At 43.5% G+C, this 24,003-nt stretch overlaps 1 pseudogene across 1 annotated transcript in view; it reads left to right on the top strand.

The window, feature by feature from the left end:
- LOC308306932 (tubulin beta-4B chain-like) overlaps positions 1–24,003 on the top strand; it is a 48,625-nt pseudogene that overhangs the window by 11,729 nt on the left and 12,893 nt on the right. The window contains exons 4-5 of the transcript in view: positions 13,740–13,984; positions 15,011–15,377. The product of the transcript in view is annotated as a tubulin beta-4B chain-like (transcript). The remainder of the gene's footprint in view (positions 1–13,739; positions 13,985–15,010; positions 15,378–24,003) is intronic.

The raw sequence follows: 24,003 nt of genomic DNA, 5'->3' as shown, positions 1-24,003 counted from the left end.
ATTTTAATTAGGAGATTTCACTTTATGCTCTAGAACCGAACGTTCTGACGGAAATCTTCATGCTTTACGCTTACACGTCTTTGTTTTCGTCTCAGTCTTATCTTATTTTATTTTATTTTATTTCCGTCTCAGGCGACTCTGAGATGTTGAATACAGGAGCTTTTTATCTCAGCGCTCCTAAGAACATTTTTAAGAAACATGACCATTCAAGCTAAAAAAGCCCCCTGCTCCGAGAAGCAGTGTTTTTATCGTGTAAAACCTGGACCCACACGGATGAAAGGTTACAATCTGAACCCAGAACCTCTTTTTAACCCGGACCTCAAGTCATTCTGGAAGATCATCGGGGACTCCCAGTTATCAACACTGCCTAAAACTTTTCCTGGAACATGTCAATGGATATGTGCGGAGCTGTGGAGAAATCGGACATTATTTGCCACTGGATGTTCGAACCTCATCAGGAAGGAACAGAGGACGCAAGCAATGTTTTCAAGATGCTGAAGGGCTTGACAGAGCCCCCCCCCCCCCAGCCGAACCTGGCATTGCCCTTTCACTCACAATGCGATGGGACGCGTTGTGAGCTTGTAGATCTGCTACGTGACTGTCATGGATTACAATGTCCCGAAAAGAACAAACGCTCTTTTGACCCTGGGGACGCCCGAGATAATGGTACTATATATTTTGTTTACTTTTGACTAAGTACGACTTCTGAGAGAAAAAAAAAAAGAAAAAAAAATCAAGTTCTGACTGACAAACCCATCTGTTAAATGTTTTTGATATATTGTCTGTCTAATCATCTCTAATCCAATTTTCCTCCCCTGGTTACATTTCGGTTTGTCTATTATGAAAGCAGGAAAATCAAACCAAGTATAAAGTGAGCGGTGCGGCTTCTGTGTACAATATGGTACAATATGTGCTTGGCTTATGCTGCTTGCTTGCTCAATGCCTGCTGCTTGCGTGAGCTGCTTACGCTGCTTATAGGCTGGCACGGCCTATGTGTTATTTTATTGTTTTATTTTGAAAAAAACTATGAGGGGATTGCTGGAATTGTTTTTTTTTTTTATTTTCATTTTTTCTTATTTTTACCTTGAGAGGCCACGAGCCGTTTCAGTTTCTGTGTGACCTTGCTCTCTCTTTCTCTCTCAAAAATGGGTTTCATTCGCTCTTGTTCTGTATAATCTACTGTTTACATTCTAATACAGGGCTTGATAACAATGTGCTGGGGTTATATTTGAATCTGTCTTATTTGAATCTGTCTTGGGTTTTTCTCCCTCTGTTGGTGTTCTAACTCACTTGCCTGGTTTGCAAAACTAGGAATTATTTACACATATGACTGTCTCTCCCTCTCTCTCTCAAAGGGGATCTCATTCGCTCTTGTTATGACTACACTCGTACTGATAACAACCAACGCTTGGGTTTATTTGAATGTTTCTATGTCTTAATAATTTTTTTCTTCCCATCAATGACAGGTGGGCTTTATTTTATTTTAGGGGACAGGACGGACTAATGACATGGTGACTGACTGACTGACTGTTTTATTTCAATTTTATTTTAACCTGTTTAATTTCATGACTGTTTATTTTATTTTAACCAGTTTTCTCCTGTCCTCCTGTTTTGTCGTGAAAAACACTATTTCCTGTGTAACAACTGAACCTTGTTCTTTCAAACCACACCTTATGGACATGAACCAAAAACATTTACTTTTACCATTCTTAACACATAAACTGCAGTATGGGTTAAGGATGGAAGAGGCCTAGCCCTGCTTTACTCAACCTTTAATTTCTCATGTTGGTTTATTTTTGGTAATACTTTATCCTCTTTACTTGAGTAAAAGCAGGCTGAGACGGTTCCAAAAACAATTTAGATGGCTGGGCTCCATTCAAACCCGTTCAGTCAAATTCCACAATTATTACAACCCTACTGGGCTTATACGGGATTACACATTATGAAAAAAAAAAAAAAAAAATGACATTATGATTATGTTATGTATTTTTATTATTATTATTTTACTTCTTTAAAGTCTCTCTCTCTGGGACACTTTCAGTAGAGAGCCTTTCAGCAGGCCTCGCTAACTATTGTTTTGGGAAAACCTTATCTTGTTATGATACACTTCCCCCCTCACAGGCCTGGAAGCTCACTAACTCTGACAGTGAGCAGAATCACTGTCCATCCACAAGGTTTACTGTACCTCTGGACCATCTGTTTCTCATTTAACCATATTGCCTCCAAACATCAACAAAACAATTTTTGTCACACCCAATATTTTTGGCTGTGGCAAACGGGAGGGAATGTGTTTGGAGAATTAATATTTAGAATTAATATTTTTTCATTTAATTTTATTTCTTTCATATTTTCATTTTCTGAATTCATATTTCATTTTCTGATTTCATATTTTCATATTTCATTTTGTTTTCATTTCATCCCATTTAAATATATTTCACCTTATTGAAGTTGATTCCAATCCTCAACAGGGTTAATCTGTTTCCCCTAACAGAACAAACTGACACAACTTGTGTCCTCTTTTGGTGATGTATCTAAACATTTCAATTTAATTTCTATATATAAATACCTTATTGGATTGATTTGTCCCTGTCTTTTCCCTTGTCTTACAGATAAAGATATTTTGAGATGATAATTGAGAATGAGTTGACAGACACATACTTCACTGCATGTCTGTCCAAAGTGGAAATGTCAAAAAGGATGATTGAAAAATCCATATGTATTTCGTGAGTATGAAACTGCATCACACACGTTTTCCCGCTGTAAAGTTTTTTTTCAGACCTTGACTCGGACAAAAGCCAGTAAGGAGGAATAGACAGTTGGCTTTAAGGCGGCTCCGGTTTGACACCTCACTATAAATGTCCCCAACCTGCAGGGACAATTAAGACCACTCATTACCTAAAGGTAACCTCGGAGGTGTACGAATTATGACCGCCAAACGGCTGATTTTCGGATGCTGTCTAAATACATTTTGAATGCTTTTGTCTTTAACCTAAATTATGGTAAAGAGTCAAGTTCGTCTTGTTTTGACTAAAATCGGCCCCAAATTGTAATAACCACCCGGGAGCGTGATGCTGATGTGTTTTTATCTTGCTTGACATGGATAATTTCCAATCAATCTTCGACACATTGAACCTTTGTAAAATACATATATATAATAATTAATAATTAAGACAATAAAAATCTTTTACCTCTACTTAAAAAACAAAAACAAAGTTCAATTATGATATTCTGATTTAAATACCTTTGGAAATATACAGTTCTTTTGACTCTACTCTTCAAAAACTATCGAAATGTTTTTGACTTAAATTGTTCAATTATTATGTTCTGTTTCAAATACCTTAAAAAAAAAAAAGTTTAACCCATGTTTTCTTCCCTTGTTGTTTATGCTGCCTTGACATTTAACACTTCAAATGCTATCTCAGGAGGGAATTGATAGTACAATATGTTATTGTTGTTTAACATGGTATAGATATCATTCTCAGTGTTAAAAGTCAATGCCATGATGTTTTGATCTGATAACTAATGCACGAGACGAGAATCTGCCCCACTCCAGGGACAGAAAGATTGACCGGCGAAATGTCAAAGTGTCCCGGACACTGGATAATGAGAAACCAAAACATTCTACATCCTTGCTTCTGAGTTCACGAGACTCAGTCACAACACCATCTCATGATCCATTGTTATGTTTAATGGTCCAATCATAATGTGACTAATGTATTTTATGCTGTACACATTCAACTATATATGTGGAATCATTATGCTTTGTACTCAGAGAAACTATGGGTGAGAAAATGCTCTATACTGTACTTGTACAGTACTTTGAACTCTGACTAAACTTCAACACAAAAACGCATATTCTCCGGTGTGGTCTCATTCATTGTGTGGAGTATTTTATTATGATTGGGGAAAACTGTTTATCCATATGGAATATGATCCAAAATTCCATCATTCCCTCTCAGAGGATGTCAAGAATCAGGCTAGAGACCTCACAATAGCTGTATATGCATCAAAAGCTGACCATTCGGAGGACTTTGACCTGGCAAAGCTGAGAGTGTACAAGTTCCTAAATAACCGATCAACTCTGTTGAAGCTGCTGCCACCTACAGAAAATGCCTTTGGCCTGCACCTGAAAAGAGCTGCTCTAGCAGCCATAATAGATAAAACTGCACACATCGCGAAGCCAGACATCCCTTGCTTCACTGAAATATGGATGGTCTCTCAGTGATGGGAAGGCAGTCCCCTGTCCATCTACAGAGCCAGCCTGGCCTATATCAATGGACAAGGCAATATCATGTAGCTGTATCAAAGGCTGCCAGAAAAACTGTTCATGTGCGAAGAAGGGAATTGCATGCTACTTGGGGTGTCGTTGCCAAGGACTGGAGACAAGATGCAGCAGGATAGGTACACATGACAGTGATAGTGACTAGCAATTATTTGCATTATAATGCAGCCTGTTTTAATCATGTGTTCATTATAATTTCCCTGAAGCTGAAGTTGTTGGAAAGCATGTGCATGTCTATGTGTGAAAGACCCAAAAAGGCAGTTGCATTCATTTCATTGAGATAATCTCTCTCTTTTTTTCTTTTTTTTTTAATTAAAAAATAATTTCTAAGATACATTGTTTTGGTCTCTGATTTTATCTGAAGCAGTGTTGTTTTTGGCGGGCATTTTGGATTTAGTCTTAGTCTTAGTCTTTTTGACGAAATGCTTATTAGTTTTAGTCAGATTTTAGTCATTTATATCCTTGATAGTTTTAGTCTAGTTTTAGTCGACTAGAACTCGAAAGGTTTTAGTCAAGTTTTAGTCGACGAACCCTCACAAAGGTTTTAGTCCAGTTTTAGTCAATAGTTTTAGTCAAAAAGAAAAATGTGTCTTTAAATAAATAAATTAAGTATTAGACATTGGAATCAAATATGACAGGTGCAATTGAATTCATAACGTATAGGCTAATGACAAGTGTATATTACACCTGCCCCATCCTATTTATATGCACAGTTCACACAGGAGGCAATTGTAATATAATATAAGAATACAGTATCCATGGCCACTTGCACTTGCTTGTGCTGTCTGTACTGTAGTCACACACACACACACACACACACACACACACACACACACACACACACACACACACACACACACACACACACACACACACGGTACTGTTGGGTTCCAAGGATTTACACGTGACGTCACAGTCATACGCGACGTCGGCCGCCGATGACAGGAAACAAACAACCCCTACGTCACTAACGTAGCCTTTGAGAATAGCACCGTTCACTATCACGTACCGTTCTCCGCATCCAGCGGGGAAAAAAGTTTGCATGCTTTAAAACAAACAATCCAATTAATTTACGTCTGCTTAAACAAGCCAACATTAGCCTGAAGCTTAGCGCCAGAAAACGTTGAGGATGAGGGATTAGTAGGAAAGTGACCACGGCGGGTCCAGTTGTCAATGGGAAAGGAAATCAACTTCTCTTCTCTTCTCAGCAAAGCAAATGATTATGATTTGTTAAAAGGCTTGTGCCGTCAGCTTACCGGATTGGAATAGCAGCGCTCCGTGGTACTGTAAGTAAGCCTGCATTATTTACTGGATTGTAAAATAGATCCATATCGTGTATTCTTTTCCGACGACAGAATCTATTAATTGATGTTGACGCTGCTGCCGCGATGCAGATACAGGGTCTTTACTCAATCAGATTAGCTTTCATTTGCAAATAGAAACTTAGTAACATTCCCAGCTGTAATGTGTGCAACTTCTGACCACAACAACAAACAACACGTGTGTTCCTGCCGACATCCCAGCCAATCACAGAGCCTTTTGCTATATGCGTCCTAGAAGCGTGATATTAAACGTTCCATATGATTGGCCACTACTCCTCCATTGAAACAACTACAATAATATTGTCTGGCTTTCATGTATGTTTATTTAACGTCGTCTGAAAACCAGATGTTCGTCTCGTCTTCGTTACGTCAACGAAAACACACATTCGTCTCGTCATATTTTCGTCAGACTTATGTTTAGCTCGTTACGTTAACGTCACGTCATCGTCGTGAAAAAAAGGGGCGTCAACGAAATATTTTTCCTTAACGTCTCGTCAACAAAAACAACACTGATCTGAAGTCATTGCTACAACTACATACAGTAGAATCGGACAGGAAATATAATATCTCGTTTACAGCCATTTTGACAACATGCAAACTCAAGAATAATACAGGTATAAGTCCCTTCTGTGCCATAAATCTTAGCAAATGGATTCATATTGCTTGTATTTGCAAAAGCAGTCAACAATCATGGTAGAAATTATGTTAAAGCTCTATTTTGGGAGTCCACCATCTTGCAAATATGCACAATAAAGGTCCAGACACACCCAATAATGAAATTAGCTATTCCATTGAGTCTCCCATGGTCAGACACCATGAAATAGACACCAAGTTTGCGTTTCTAGCTCATCTGGTTCAGAAGTTAGAGGCAAAACCTATTTTCTGGGTCCTTACATTATGGCGGCCATATTGTGGCGGCCATATTGGATTTCATGGAAACTTGCAATACAAAAGATGTTCATATGTATACCATTGATCAACCTGTGAAGTTTCGTGGAAATATCCCTCAGTTTAAAATTTTGCCCTATTCACCCCCCATTAAAACTAAAGGCGGCCATATTGGACTTTGTTGTACAAATTGACCGGGTTGTCCATATAGGTTGTGATCCTACTGGGTCATAGATAATATTTCTGGTGGACAACTTTGTATGTCGGGGCAAATGCAGGTTTCCTAAAAAAAAAGGCTGGTTTGCCCCCTGGGTATTACCCTACCTTTAATAACTAGCACCACCTGCACCTGATTGCAGCATTTTAGGCATGTTTGAGCTTTCTATAAGTTTCCTGTGTTCCTATTTTCCTGACTTCCTATTTCTGAAGCATGTTTGTTAGTTACCTTTCCTTGGTTATGCTTGGTTGTAGGCTACTTAATGTTGATTGTGTTTTCCTTTGTTTCTGTTAAAATCATCAGTGTTTTCCATCATCACCACCATCATCAATGCCATTCACCTGTACTGATATGAATAAATCCTCAAAGACTTTCACCCATCTGGTCCATTGGCCTTTACTCTGACAGGTAACCTGATGACTGAATATGATTACCCAGCAAATACATTTAGTTACATTTAACAATGATCGTCATAATTGTTGTTGGAAAAATGTTCATGTACTTTCAAACTTGTTTTCTTTTTTTAAAGCTGTTATGTCATGCACCGAAATAATACATTATGCTACAGTAGGTCACATGGTCTTTCTCCAAACAATCTGAACAGGGGCGGGACCGTATCAGCCTCTGCACAGTGTGACTGCGTAGTTAGTAGTGAATGTATACCTCGTCCGTCGTACAGTGCCGCGAGCAACACGTCGCGTTCACAACACGCTGTGAGCTTTTGAAGCACACGCACGCATGCACGCACACACGCACGCACGCACGCACGCTTTTGAAGCACACGCACGCACGCACGCACGCACGCACGCACGCACGCACACACACACACGTTGGTGTTGGGGGAGAGGAGGCAGTGCTGAACACAACAGTGAACTGCTCCACCGGGCTCCAAGGTTGCTCCGGTTGCTAAGAACGATTAGACAGAATAGTAAGGGAAAGTTAGCCGAGTGTTAGATCAATCTGGGAACTAAATCTAAATCAATAGCTTTCTTCACAAATGTGTTCATAAAGGTGTCTACCATCACCTCTGAACTTTTCCAATTACAACTCCCTTCGGAAACTTTGTGGGAGCCAATCAAAGTTGGGGGTATCGGGATACAGGGCCGTAACCAGGGTTCAGAAAATACCGAGGTCATTAATATCCTCATGCACGCGTGCGATAGCGCGCGTGCGAAAGAATCGGGTTTTGCGCGGTTTTATCCTATGTTGTTTTAACGGGTTTCTACGGTTTATTTTTTACCTAAATGTAACACAAACATAAACAAGAAAAGTGCAAAACGGGTGCTTCTTTTTCTAGACACCATGAGCATATATGTCTATATGATTTATTTAGGACAACTTATTTTGCAGCAATATAGTCAAACGGCATCAACATCACAATGTCAATCATTTTGCAACAATTAAGTATATTTACTTGAATACTGTCGAGTCGAGAGAGACCCTGTGCCAGTGTGCTTCAGACTGATCTGCAACCAACAACTAACTAGGTGGTCACGTACAGTATGTGCTCACCCTTTATTTCCCTAAAGTCACAGTGTTATGATAAATCATAAAGAGCTCTGATAAACATTTCATCTTTCTTCAATATCTAAAGGAGATATTGAAGTATGAAATACCGAAAACAAGTGTGGTTCTTGATAAATATATTAATTAAGTTAAATAAATATGGATATGGATAAATCCATAACCAAAATAAGACAAAGACGAGCCAAAGGACAATCCATAAATTGCTGTATTTGAAGAGAGTCAGACAAGGAAGACAATACAGTGAGCTTACCATCCTAGTGGCAGCTTGATAATTCTCTTTCTTCCAAGAAGGAAGTTAACATACAGTATATAAAGAATACAGATTATGACAGTTAGATCGTGGGACTCATTGATTCGTTCCCAGATCATAACAAGAAGACAGAGATACGTAGTGTTGGTAACTTTCCACTAGTAGAGTAAGGTGGGGTAAAAGGCCCCCCCTAAGGATAATGTCTATTTTATGACCAATTAAAATACATTTTGATATTAATTCAGTATGTACATGTTAACAATGCTTCACCCAATACACCTATATGGGCACCATGTTGAAAAATTAGATACATTTGATTTTATAGTACAAAAAGAAAAACATGTAAAAAGGGCCTATTGCCCCTCTATGGGGTAATAGGCCCCCTTCTATGTCCTGGAGCAGAATAAGTGCTACAATCATGAAAATTGTCATGAGCATTTTCCATGGGTCCCTTGACAAGATAATTGTCAGAGGAATTTGAATTGTCAAGATGGTGGCCATTTTTCAAGATGGCTGACACCTTAGTGGAGCAGTTATGTGATATAATAGTTTATTTGGTGATATAAGTATAAAAATTGGAATGAGCAGTCTCTGTGGGTCACTTGACAATTAGCCACCCACAGCTACTTGAAATTTCAAGATGGCGGACATTTTTCAAGATGGCGGACACCTTGTGGAGCAGTTAAGTGATATAATGGTTTATTTGGTGCTCCACTAAGGTGGTGGCCATCTTGAAAAATGGCTGCCATATTGAAATTTCAAGTAACTGTGGGTGGCTAATTGCCAAGTAAGTCTGGGTTTCCGAGGCTAATTGCCAAGTGACCCACAGAGACTACTCATTCCAATTTTCAGGCTTTTATCACCAAAATACCCAGGGGGCAAAGGAAGGTGTGCTGCATTTGCCCCGACATAAAAAGTTGTCCACCAGAAATATTATCTATGACCCAGTAGGATCACAACCTATATGGACAACCCGGTCAATTTGTACAACAAAGTCCAATATGGCCGCCTCAATATTAGCCCCTATTAGTTTTAATGGGGGGTGAATAGGGCAACATTTTAAACTGAGGGATATTTCCACGAAACTTCACAGGTTGATCAATGGTATACATATGAACATTTTTTGTATGGCAAGTTTCCATGAAATCCAATATGGCCGCCACAATATGGCCGCCATAATGTAAGGACCCAGAAAATAGGTTTTGCCTCTAACTTCTGAACCAGATGAGCTAGAAACGCAAACTTGGTGTCTATTTCATGGTGTCTGACCATGGGAGACTCAATGGAATAGCTAATTTTATTATTGGGTGTGTCTGGACCTTTATTGTGCATATTTGCAAGATGGTGGATTCCCAAAATAGAGCTTTAACATAATTTCTACCATGATTGTTGACTGCTTTTGCAAATACAAGCAATATGAATCCATTTGCTAAGATTTATGGCACAGAAGGGACTTATACCTGTATTATTCTTGAGTTTGCATGTTGTCAAAATGGCTGTAAACGAGATATTATATTTCCTGTCCGATTCTACTGTATGTAGTTGTAGCAATGACTTCAGATAAAATCAGAGACCAAAACAATGTATCTTAGAAATTATTTTTTAATAATAATAAAAAAAAGAGATTATCTCAATGAAATGAATGCAACTGCCTTTTTGGGTCTTTCACACATAGACATGCACATGCTTTCCAACAACTTCAGCTTCAGGGAAATTATAATGAACACATGATTAAAACAGGCTGCATTATAATGCAAATAATTGCTAGTCACTATCACTGTCATGTGTACCTATCCTGCTGCATCTTGTCTCCAGTCCTTGGCAACGACACCCCAAGTAGCATGCAATTCCCTTCTTCGCACATGAAGTTCAATCACCCGAGAGAGACTTGGAGTAGAACCGCTGCTCCTTCACTTGGAAAGGAGTCAGCTTAGGTGGTTTGGGCATCTAGTACGGATGCCCCCCGAGCGCCTTCCTAGGAAGGTCCTCGATGCACGTCCCACTGGGAGGAGACCCCGTGGCAGACCTAAAACCAGATGGAAGGATTATATATCCAGACTGGCCTGGGAACGCCTCGGTATACTCCCAGAGGGAGTGGAGGAAGTTGCGCAGGATAAGGAAATCTGGAAGTCTCAGTTGGAACTGTTACCCCCGCGACCCGATTCCGGATAAGCGGTTGAAGATGGATGGATGGATGGATGGCACATGAACAGTTTTTCTGGCAGCCTTTGATACAGCTACATGATATTGCCTTGTCCATTGATATAGGCCAGGCTGGCTCTGTAGATGTACAGGGGACTGCCTTCCCATCACTGAGAGACCATCCATATTCAGTGAAGCAAGGGATGTCTGGCTTCGCGATGTGTGCAGTTTTATCTATTATGGCTGCAAGAGCAGCTCTTTTCAGGTGCAGGCCAAAGGCATTTTCTGTAGGTGGCAGCAGCTTCAACAGGGTTGATCGGTTATTTAGGAACTTGTACACTCTCAGCTTTGCCAGGTCAAAGTCCTCCGAATGGTCAGCTTTTGATGCATATACAGCTATTGTGAGGTCTCTAGCCTGATTCTTGACATCCTCTGAGAGGGAATAAGAGGAATTTTCACCAAACTCCTGAAGTGCAGGGAGATCTAGGCCCATGCTGGTCTTGAACCATGCCTTCTTTCCAGTGAAAAAGGGATAGCTGGTGGTATCTCTGCCACTCAGGCTGTGAATAAAGGGCAGGGCACGACACTGTGCGAGTCCAAGGGCTGAGACCATGTGATGGATAGGAAGATATGCATCCTGCTCTGTTCTCACCCACAGCTCTGGAAGGTCTAGGAGGTGGGTGGCAGCATGATATAGATGCCTATATCATGCTGCCGCCATGGGAAGGCAGTCCCCTGTCCATCTACAGAGCCAGCCTGGCCTATATCAATGGACAAGGCAAGATCATGTAGCTGTATCAAAGGCTGCCAGAAAAACTGTTCATGTGCGAAGAAGGGAATTGCATGCTACTTGGGGTGTCGTTGCCAAGGACTGGAGACAAGATGCAGCAGGATAGGTACACATGACAGTGATAGTGACTAGCAATTATTTGCATTATAATGCAGCCTGTTTTAATCATGTGTTCATTATAATTTCCCTGAAGCTGAAGTTGTTGGAAAGCATGTGCATGTCTATGTGTGAAAGACCCAAAAAGGCAGTTGCATTCATTTCATTGAGATAATCTCTTTTTTTTATTATTATTAAAAAATAATTTCTAAGATACATTGTTTTGGTCTCTGATTTTATCTGAAGTCATTGCTACAACTACATACAGTAGAATCGGACAGGAAATATAATATCTCGTTTACAGCCATTTTGACAACATGCAAACTCAAGAATAATACAGGTATAAGTCCCTTCTGTGCCATAAATCTTAGCAAATGGATTCATATTGCTTGTATTTGCAAAAGCAGTCAACAATCATGGTAGAAATTATGTTAAAGCTCTATTTTGGGAATCCACCATCTTGCAAATATGCACAATAAAGGTCCAGACACACCCAATAATAAAATTAGCTATTCCATTGAGTCTCCCATGGTCAGACACCATGAAATAGACACCAAGTTTGCGTTTCTAGCTCATCTGGTTCAGAAGTTAGAGGCAAAACCTATTTTCTGGGTCCTTACATTATGGCGGCCATATTGTGGCGGCCATATTGGATTTCATGGAAACTTGCAATACAAAAAATGTTCATATGTATACCATTGATCAACCTGTGAAGTTTCGTGGAAATATCCCTCAGTTTAAAATGTTGCCCTATTCACCCCCCATTAAAACTAATAGGGGCTAATATTGAGGCGGCCATATTGGACTTTGTTGTACAAATTGACCGGGTTGTCCATATAGGTTGTGATCCTACTGGGTCATAGATAATATTTCTGGTGGACAACTTTTTATGTCGGGGCAAATGCAGGTTTCCCAAAAAAAGGCTGGTTTGCCCCCTGGGTAAAATAACCCTTTATATCACATAACTGCTCCAATTAGGTGTCAGCCATCTTGAAAAATTTCTGTCATCTTGAAAGTGTCCATTTCAAAGTGACCCATGGAAACTGCTAATGCCAATTTTCACGTTTGTATCATTAACTGAACGATTCTGCCAAAAATAAGCAGTTATTCTCTCCATGGGGCAAAAAGCCTCCGGGGGCTTCTTACCCCACACGAGGGGGGGGCCTATTACCCCAACGCTGTCATTGCAAAGAGTGTCATCTTAAATCTTAAACCTTTTTTATTTTTTTATTTTTTTAAGTTGATAATTTATCATAAGGCCTTCCTAATGATATACAAAAAATAAGTGAAGAGGTTCAACTTATTTACACCGAGTTTGGAACATTTTCACAGTGACAAAGAATTAGATCAGTTTATCTTAAATGTGTTTGATTGAGAAAGTTATGACCTGGATTAAGGTGAGACAATGAAATGTTGTATCCATGAAGAGCTAAGGATGCCAGGAATGTGCTGAAATCAAAATTTTTGCCACCTTGTAGTTCTGTAGTCAAATACAGCTGGGGGGCTTATTACCCCAGGGGGGCCTTTTCCCCCACTCTACCCTAACGTACAGTATAACCAAAACATGATTTCGTACCTGTAATCCACTAGCCTGAACTTACAGTACGACCAAAATATGGTCTCCTATACTGTAAGTTCAGTTCATAATATAACTTTATATGGTCATATGAGCCTCATACACAAATCATACAATTATGTATCATAATTCATATCTATCAAATCTGTATCTATGAAACTTGACGCAGGAAAACACACATGGAGATGACATGTATCTAGTCAAGGTGCCGCTGGCATCCAACAAAAAAGCTATCACAAGATTGTGGTATAAAAGTATAACATTTATTGCAGTTACTGTACAGAAAGTACTACATTCAGTACAGTAACTGCAATACATTAATTTGATTGGGTAATTTAACATGGGTGGGTGTACTTGGCATCATCAAAAATATTAGCTAATTAGATAGCCTCATTTAGCTGTTTTGGGGGTGTCCCTCCCACTTTAAGTATTGTTAAATTAGGCTATATAAGTATCTGCCCTGTGTACTTTTTTGTTTACAAAGCCTTAAATTGTCGCAAATTAAATCTGTAATGGCAATTATTTGATTTTGAGCAACAACTAAACGGCAGGTGAATTCTGTGTGTGTGTGTGTGTGTGTGTGTGTGCGTGCGTGCGTGCGTGCGTGCGTGCGTGCGTGTGTGTGCACGGGCGTGTTAACCCTCCATAGGCCAGAGCGGTGCAGGTAACAACTGGGCTAAGGGCCACTACACAGAGGGAGCGGAGCTGGTGGACTCAGTGCTGGACGTGGTGCACAAGGAGGTGGAGTTCTGTGACTGTCTCCAGGGTTTCCAGCTCACCCACTCCCTGGGGGGCGGGACGGGCTCTGGCATGGGAACCCTGCTCATCAGCAAGATCCGGGAGGAATACCCCGACCGCATAATGAACACCTTCAGCATGGTGCCCTCACCCAAGGTTAGAGAAGAGAGGTGTTGATTTCGTGGACTGAAACTATGGCGAAAAATGTTGGTCGATTACCTTTTTTACTGAAAGATTTATGGTAGGGCAAGTACTGCGTTCGGTGTTTCTGTCACGTATCTGTCGCGTGTGTGTCTGTGTTTGCGCAATCAGGGACCAGCGCATCACCAGGGTCACCATCAACAAGTGTGACCCGATATCCACGAGTTTCCAACGCCCCATAGTGCATTGCGCAGACGTCTGCACCGAGCTTCCGCCGCCGATTTACAAGCTCACAACGGGTTGCATCTGCGACACGACGTGAGCTTGTATGTCTGCTGTTAAACCCGGAAGTTTGGTCCCGATAGTCTCCAGTAAACTCCCGCGGAAATGGATAAATGTGGATAAATAACACTGGGAAAACAGATATGCGACAGATACACCGAGTGCACAAGGAGCAAGTTGGCACCTCGACAGAGTGCAGTCTAGTTTAATTGAATTCAAATAATAACTGATTCTGATAGTTACTATAGTGTTAGGTCCATATAAGGACTTCCACCCTATCCCCTGTGAGGAGAGAAAAGCAGTTTCAGTTTTCCCTGTAGGTGACAGCCTTTCTCCAATCAGGATAGAGTTGGGGCCTTCCTCCAATCATGATCGAGTGGGCGCGGGCCTTACGCACACCAAGGCTCTAACGTGAACACAGCTCCTGAACCGTTCTTTCACTTAACAAAATATTGGAACCAGTCTTCACAAGCCACACAATCTTCCCAAGATACTGACACAAGAATGGCTTTTTAGAGAGAGAGGAATCAAATTAAATTAAGCATCTTTGCTGTAACTAGCCTACAAGCTTAAAACTCATGGGGCCCTATTTTAATGGCGGAATTGGGCACCGCGCTAAGGAGATTTCGTCTATCCAACGTTTTGGAGGCGTGAATATTTATCATTAGGTTATTATGACCCCTCCCCTCCCCTCCCTGTTTATTTATTAACACACACTCGTATTAACACACACTCTCTCTCTCTCTCTCTCCTGGCCAGGTGTCGGATACAGTGGTGGAGCCCTACAACGCCATGCTGTCCATCCACCAGCTAGTGGAGAACACTGACGAGACGTTCTGCATCGACAACGAGGCGCTGTACGACATCTGCTTCCGCACGCTGAAGCTGCTCACGCCCACCTACGGAGACCTCAACCACCTAGTCTCTGCCACCATGAGCGGGGTGACCACCTGCCTGCGCTTCCCCGGGCAGCTCAACGCCGACCTGAGGAAGCTGGCCGTCAACATGGTGCCCTTCCCCCGCCTGCACTTCTTCATGCCCGGCTTTGCGCCACTCACCAGCCGAGGAGGCCAGCAATACAGGTTGGAGATTGACACCTCATCTGCACTGCGCGCGAGCGAGCGACGTGGCGCGAAGTCCCGCAAAATACTGTCCGCATATGGAGCGTTGGCCATTGCCTTGCGACGTAGCCTGAACCAATCAAATACATAAATAATAATATAAAGTGTTTGGGGGGCGGGACATGGCCCTTTACTTCTATGGACGTCGCCGCGAAACCTCGCTCAAATAGAGGCTCCGTGAGCGAAAACAGGGGGACAACGTCGCAGCACGATGCGTTGTCGCTCGCGGTGGGTCAGGACGTCCTCATTGAAACAAATGTATTTTAATGACATTTCATCGCTCGCGTCGCGTCACTCACGTCGCATCGCAGGCAGTGCGGATGAGCTGTAAGATTTCAGCACGACGGGCTGAACCCTGAATTAACAGGGTTATTTTACTCATTCAAACAGTGATGTGACTTGTGTACTGCTTGGGATTCGAACCCCGGTCTCCCACGTAAAAGTCTAACATCTAACCATAGGTCTGTGGACTTCCCTGTGGACATGGACTAGACTTTTGAGGTCATCGGGCTAAGTCAGTGAGTCACCCCTTTTGATCTCCTCCCGTGGGGACACCCAGTTCACAGCACCATTGTAACGCCCAGGATTCAAACCCGGGTCTCCCATGTGAAAGTCTTAACATCTTTCCAATATCTTAACCACTAGACCTAAGGGATATCCCTGTGGACCAGGGGAGATACTAGACCTTTGACTACCATTTTTCACTGGCGTAAACTACATAAAATCTGAAAATAGTCAATCTACGAGCTCACAACTCATAACGCTGTGACGCATTTTGAGCGTGTAGATCCATTATTTTCAGCATGCAGGCGTTACGACACAGCCAAAATCAACTGTAGATTTAGGGCAGAGCACACTCCTAATAATGAACATGTAGAATGTGTTATGTGTTGACACAATGCCATGTAGAACACAGTGATGGGACAGGAACATGTATGTGTTGTACTTCTGCTTCGTCACAAGGTGGGGCACTTTCGTGACATTAGGTGTGGTCTCATGAGTGTCCAAAATAAAACTTGCTGTCACTCAATAATGTAAGAACTTCAAAGAAAACTATTAAGTCACTAGGATGGCAGGTAAAGATCAAACCCAGCATCTGTCTAAACAACATGCTGTCTAACACATTCTTTAGGATTCTCAGAAATGGTAACGTTGCAGTTTTTCATGTCATTAACAAATCACAGATTGCGACTTGGTCTAACAAACATTTTCATAATTTGCGATCAGCCAAAGGGTAATGATTATCTAAATAGTATAACACATCTATCAAAAAATAAGCAACAAGAAAACATCCATATAAACACATGGATTAAAGTTCTCAGTTGCCACAACTGATTTCAGTCATTTGAAGAAGTCACCAACAAGTGCGACCTGATATAAATAACAAGGTACAGATAGCACCGAACAGCACTGATCTCAGTACTTGCGTGCTGTGCTGGCGCACAAGTAGGCTATGGCCAACGAGTGCAAAAGGCTCAAGTTGGCACCTCGACAGAGCGTAGTGTTTATCTTTATTCCATCATAAAGAGGTTTTATTGATCTTTATTTCATTATAAAGAGGTTTTATTGATATGTATTCTTTTATAAAGAGGTTTTATTCATCTTTATTTCATTATAAAAAGGTTTTATTCATCTTTATTCCATTATAAAGAGGTTTTATTGATATTTATTCCATCATAAATGAAGCTTCAGCATTAGTTTATGCAGGATATGGGGGTCAAGTTGCTGCTCAGCTGTAGTCAGATGTCAGTCAGCTCTGTTCTCATACCTCATCTGCTGGTCATTATGTCACATGACTGCCATACTCCAATCAAAGCTCTCAATCAGTAGGGAAGGCTCCTTTAAATACTGCTTGCTTCTCTATCAATGCTTGATTTCCGAAGCTTCTGAATAATTTGCTGCTTGCTGCCTCCTCCACCCCAGCCTCCACCTATTTGCACGATCAGTCTGGCTAAGCTCAAATACTTGGTTGTCTGATTAAGTTACATGTCATGTGCTTAACTCAAGTACTGTGATCTTTGACTAAGTTTCATGTCAATGTTGTTAAGCTCAATACTGTGATTTTTTTTTAACTAAGTTTCATGTCAATGTTGTTAAGCTCAATACTGTGATTTTTTTACTATGTTACATGTCATGGTTATTGCTATTATTCTGCTATTGTATCCCTATGGGGGGTATTGCTTTGTGTTCCCTGGTTTTGCTTAGCATGCTCAGAAAAGCTTGCACAAAATTCAGGGAACATCTCCGAACGCGGAGCCCTTCAAACGCCAAGATTAACTGTATTCCATTTATGCAATGAATGGTTAAATCTGCTTGACCTGTATTCCATTTATGCAATAAATGGTTAAATCTGCTTAACCTGTTTTCCATTTATGTAATAAATGGTTAAATCTTCTTGACGTGAATGTTCCTGCCTAAAAGAGTTTTTATTGATATTTATTCTATTATAAAGAGGTTTTATTGATATTTATTCTATTATAAAGAGGTTTTATTCATCTTTATTTCATTATAAAGAGGTTTTATTCATCTTTATTTCATCATCATAAAGAGATTTATTGATATTTATTCCCTCATAAAGAGGTTTTATTGATATTTATTTCATCATCATAGAGAGGTTTTATTGATATTTATTCCATCTCTCTGTAGAGCACTGACGGTTTACTGTCAATATTCCAGGATGACCTCCCACTTGGGTAATGACGCCCCCTGGCGATCATTCAGAGAAACTACTTCAGCTCCCGTACTAACGTAGGTAGGAAGGCCTGTCACTCAAACCGGAGTGACCCGCCTCCAGGCTATATAAGCCCCCGGAGGCGGAAGTAACATCCTCTTCTTTTCACTCTCTGCGATATCACATTCAGATAAGTTGAAACTCAGCCTTTGTATTATTATTCTTCGCGCATTAGCCTAAAGCGGTGGCATTGGAGTCGCCCACCGGCGAGTGTTGAATTAACCCGTACTTAAGAATACTTATTCTTGTCCCGTCCTAAAACGACGGTTATTTCCTTCTATAACAAAGGATTATTACTGCTTGTTCAGGCCTCTGCCCGAACCAAGCGTGGCATAGCATTAGCCGTTAGCTTGTTAGCTCGTCTGCTCTTTGTTAACGTTAGCTACACTGCTTACCGCTTGTTCAGGCCCTGCCCGAATCAAGCGTGGCCTAGCTTTAGCCGTTAGCTTGTTAGCTCGTCAGCTTCCTTTGTTAACGTTAGCTACACTGCTTCGCTATGAACCCTCTTGCTTTCTGCCGAGGGAATGTATGTTTGTTCTGCTGTTAGCTTGTTAAGGCCTCTGCCTGAACCAAGCGTGGCCTAGCATTAGCCGTTAGCTCGTTGCTCGACAGCTTCCTTGTTAACGTTAGCTACGTGTTTCGCTATGGTCCCTCTTGCCTTTCTGCCGAGGGAATGTATGTTCTGCCTGAACCAAGTTTGGCCTAGCATTAGCCGTTAGCTCGTTGCTCGACAGCTTCCTTGTTAACGTTAACTACACTGCTTCGCTATGGTACATCGGTTCCACCTGGCTAGGGCAGGCCTCGGAGCCTGCGCTCCACCAGGAGGGCTTAACGCTCTGGATCCTACAGCCCAGGCTGTCCGCCCCAAGCGGCCCGCACCGATAGTCAAGGTGCGGCGCTGCCGTCCGGGGCACCGCTTGTTCAGCAGCGCGCCTTGGTCAAGATGGCGCCAAGCGACGTGAGACACCGCCTGCCGTGCAGCCGACCGCAGCTAGCTCCACTGTCACTGGAGCTGGCGGGTCTGGCGGAGTTACCGCGAGGAAGGTGACTAAGAAGTCTAACAATATCCCTCCGGTGACCATTTCTCCTACGGGCGCGGTGCCTAAAGAGTAGCGTTGTGATGTGACCGTCGGGGACGTCCCCTTCGACGTGAACTTTAGCAAAGCAGTCCGATCCTTCAGGCGCGAATCGGACCTGAGCTCCAGTCAGAGCTAGGGTTCGTACTCAGGATACTCTGAGGACGAGAAGGAGGAGGACATGGCGGAGGAGGATGGCTCTCGCCCTGTCTTTACAGTGAAAGGTAAGGCCCCTGCGGCGCCAGCACTTCAACTGCCCCTCCACCCGCCAGTCAGGCGGGTGGAGCGGGTGGAGCGATGGCAGAGGACGTTGGTTTTCTGCAACGGAGATGTTGGATTCACTAAAGCGCTACAATCCTCATGGAAGTTACACAAGCACATTCTTTTCTGGGTTCTGTCAGACCCCAGTATAGAGTGGTGGGCACAACGTTTATTTTCTGTACCCCGCGTCGGGGAAATGAAAATGAGAATGTCGATGTATATGCCTCCTGTGTCCCAGATAGATCTGTTGAAAGAACAAAGTCTGTTTCTGTCCAACTCTATTGCACTAGCACAGATGACTCCATCTTGCATGACTCCTGTAAAAGTGTTGAAGTCCTGTCAGGACTTTTTAATCAATCACGGGTTTTATCAGCAACCAGTATTGTTAATGTCAAACATTTATATGGTTCCTCTTACACGCGAGGGGAATATCCCTCGCGTGAACAATGCAATGAATTTAACGATGAGTCACTAATTCTGTCGGCCTACTATGAGCCCTCGTCACGGGACAAGCATGAAGGCCATAGCGCAGGTATTAAACGTAAAAGTTCCTCCCCTGTCAGGGGAGAATGCTTTAGTTGCGGACATTGTAGAGGGGGATTGTGTTGGGGCAGGGGTCCGTGGTGTCACCCGGTTCCCCTCCCCCCAAACGAGGACGTTTATTTTCCCCGCGTCGGGGAAATAAAAATGAGAATGTCAATGAATATGCCTCTTGTGTCCCAGATAAATCTGTTGAAAGAACAAAGTCTGTTTCTGTCCAACTCTATTGCGCAGACGACTCCATCTTGCATGCCTCCTGTAAAATTGATGTAGTCCTGTCAGGACTCCTTTGTCAATCACAGGTTTTGTCAGCAACCAGTAATGTTATGTCAAACATTTAGATGGTTCCCCTTTACACGCGAGGAGAATATCCCTCGCGTGGTTAATGCAATGAATTAACAATGAGTCACAAAATTCTGCCGGCCTACTAATGAGCCCTCGTCAAGGGACAAACATAAAGGCCTTCCCCGCGTCGGGGAAATGAAAATGAGAATGTCAATGTATATGCCGCTTGTGTCCCAGATAAATCTGTTGAAAGAACAAGTCTGTTTCTGTCCAACTCTATTGCACAGACGACTCCATCTTGCATGCCTCCTGTAAAATTGATGTAGTCCTGTCAGGACTCTGTAGTCAATCACAGGTTTTATCAGCAACCAGTAATGTTATGTCAAACATTTAGATGGTTCCCCTTACACGCGAGGAGAATATCCATCGCGTGGTCAATGCAATGAATTAACAATGAGTCACAAAATTCTGCCGGCCTACTAATGAGCCCTCGTCAAGGGACAAACATAAAGGCCTTAGGACAGGGGCTAAGATAAATGCATGCCTCCTGTAGTAATGATGAAGTCCTGTCAGGACTCGTTAATCAATCACAGGTTTTATCAGCAACCAGTAATGTTAATGTCAAACAATTATGTGGTTCCTCATGCGCGCGAGTGGAATATCCCTCGCGTCGACAATATGACTCCTTTATGCATGCCTCCTGTAAGAATGATGAAGTCCCGTCAGGACTCCTTAATCAATCACAGGTTTTATCAGCAACCAGTAATGTTAACGTCAAACAATTATGTGGTTCCTCATGCGCGCGAGTGGGCCTTCCCTCGCGTGAGCGATGCTATGAATTTAACTTTGAGTCAGAAATTCTGTCGGCCTACTATGAGCCCGAGTCAAGGGACAAGCATAAAGGCCTTAGAGCAGGTATTAAACGTAAAAGTTCCTCTCCTGTCAGGGGAGAATGCTTTAGTTGTGGGCGAGTCTGTTTATCAGTCGAATCGCTTTGTTCTTCCTGTCTCTCTATCGAGCGAAGTGCGAACGCTTCCGGTGACACCGGATACGGATTCGCTCGCTCCCCGCTTCCGGTCCCGCCGCAAAATAGCTCCGCTAGTCAAGCGGTACAACCAGAAGGTGTTTCCGCCATGCGGCCTATTGAACCCTTGCGCTCCGCATCCGGTCGTTCCGGATACGGATACGCAGGTCTCCCGCTTCCGGTCCAGTCGCCAAATAGCTCCGCCGTCACGGAAGCACAGTGGTGGGGTTTCTCTCTCTCAAAACACGCTAGCACGCTGCGCGCGCCAGTGGAAGTTATGCAACCCGAGCCTTTGGGTATTTCGAACGATAACCAGGGGTTACAGGTTACAGTTCGCAGACATACCCCCGCTTTCGAGCAGGGTTATTTATACCAGGGCGCGTGGTTTAAAAGCAAATCTTTTGAGAGAAGAGATCAGCTCCTTGCTAAGCAAGGGTGCTATAGTGGAGCTGGACAGGACCCAATCCCGCATGGGATTTTGGAGCCGTTATTTCCTGGTGCACAAAAAGGGGGGGGGGCTACGTCCCATCCTGGACCTAAAGGCACTAAACGTGTACCTGAAGAAATACGTTTTCAGGATGCTAACTGTACCCACCATGTTACGGTCGGTCAGGCAAGGGGATTTCCACTGTTCAGTGGATCTGAAGGATGCTTATCAGCACGTTCAGGTTTATCCCCCACACAGGAATTTCCTACGGTTCGCCTTCGGGGGTCACCTGTACGAGTATACAGTACTCCCTTTCGGTCTGTCACTGAGCCCGAGGGTTTTCGTGAAAGTGACCGAAGCAGCCATCGCCCCGCTGAGACAGCAGGGCGTCAGGTTGGCGACGTACATCGACGTTTGGATGATTTCAGCGAGCTCCGCCCACGAAGTGGCGCGTCACACACAAGTGGTTTTGGCTCACCTGAAGGCCTTAGGTTTCATAGTCAACCACGGCAAGAGCATGCTGACTCCAGCACGTCGTCTTACATTCATTGGGGTCCTTCTGGACTCGTCCGACATGTCGGCCCGTCTCTCAGAGGAGAGGGTGGACAGGTTTCGGGAATGTCTCGACTCCTTTCAAGTGGGCCAGGTGGTCACTTACAGGAGTTGCATGGTACTGACGGGAATGATGGCTTCCGCAGTACATCTGTTGCGTTTGGGCAGGTTTCATATGAGACCTTTTCAACGATGGATGTTATCCCTCGGGATCCCGCCCTCCTTGAAGTACAAGAAGGTTACGGTTTCCCCTTCCTGCGCGATCGCCCTGTCTCCTTGGCTGGTGGAGGGGTTCCTCACCAGCGGAGTCTCGATTGGCGAGGTGGTTTCCCACAAGTCGATCACGACAGACGCCAGTCTCAGTGGGTGGGGAGCCACTTTCGAGGGGCGCACAGCGCAGGGGCTTTGGCCTCTGGAGATGAGGGGTCGTCACATCAACTATTTGGAGTTGATGGCTATACTCCGGGCGCTCAAGCTTTTCGAGCCTTGGATTTTGCATTGTCACGTTCTGGTCAGGACCGACAATACGACGGCCATGTTTTATGTCAACAAACAAGGAGGCCTGTCGTCGTTGCCACTGGATCGTCTGGCTCGAGAACTGACGGTTTGGTGCGTGTCGCGCCTCAAGTCAATCAGGGCCTTACACGTCCCGGGTCTCCTCAACAGCGGAGCAGATCTCCTGTCCAGGGGAGGTCCTCGCTACGAGGATTGGTCTCTCCACCCCAGGGTGGCGAGACAGTTTTTTCGCAAGTTCGGTCAGCCGCTGAAGTTCGTATTCAGCGGAGAATACGAAGTGTCCGTTGTTCTTCGCGGTGAAGGGCAGTCCTCCCTTGGGGTTGGACGCCTTAGCGCACACGTGGCCGAGAGGTCTACTGTACGCGTTTTCCCCCTTCGACATGATCCGTCCCACTCTGGAGAGAGTCAGGAGGTTCGGTCTGGAGATGCTCCTGGTGGCTCCCTACAAGGGCACGTGGAGATCGGCGATCGCCCCTCTCCTTTGCGAACCAGGCTGGCAGCTGCCTCAGTGCAGGGCTTTGTTGAGCCAGGCCAGGGGGGGGATCTTCCACCAAGACCCGCAGGTCCTAGACCTGTGGGTTTGGCACGTGAAAGGTTAAACCTGCTGGCAGCCGGTTTTTCTTCTGAAGTGGTTGCTACCATTCAGAGTGCTAAGGCGCCCTCTACGAGGGCGTCTTATGATGGAAGGTGGAATGCCTTTGAGGACTGGTGTGAGTCGTGTGTTCCACCTGTGGTGGCTCATGTGGCGTCAGCCCAGGAAATTCTGGAATTTATGCAGAACCGCTTGAAAAGTGGTCTGGCATTTTCTACCCTTAGGGGGTATTTGGTGGCTATTTATGCCTGTCACCTGGGGGTGGCGGGCAAGGCACCTTCTAAAGTCCCGGAGGTCATCAAGTTCATGCAAGGAGTTGAACGTTTGAGGCCGGTGACTAGGTCTTTGTTCCCAGTTTGGGATCTGCAGGTGGTTCTACGGGGCCTATGTCGGGCTCCCTTTGAGCCGCTTGTAGGGATGCCTTTGAAACTTTTGAGTTTCAAGACGGCTCTTCTGCTGGCTTTGGCCACGGCTAAAAGAGTTGGTGACCTGCAAGCTCTCTCGGTGTCTGCGGAGTGCATGCAGTTTATGAACAATGATCTCAAGGTGTTGCTCAAGCCTCATCTTAAGTTTGTTCCTAAGAACATGGTGGTTCCTAAGGAGCCTGTTGTTCTTCTGGCTTTTCAT

Source organism: Nannobrachium achirus (genome assembly GCF_963921795.1).
Source record: "Nannobrachium achirus genome assembly, chromosome: 21".
Taxonomy (NCBI): Eukaryota; Metazoa; Chordata; class Actinopteri; order Myctophiformes; family Myctophidae; genus Nannobrachium; species Nannobrachium achirus.
The sequence above is the reverse complement of the archived record's forward strand: the minus strand, read 5'-3'. Positions and strand labels throughout refer to the sequence as shown.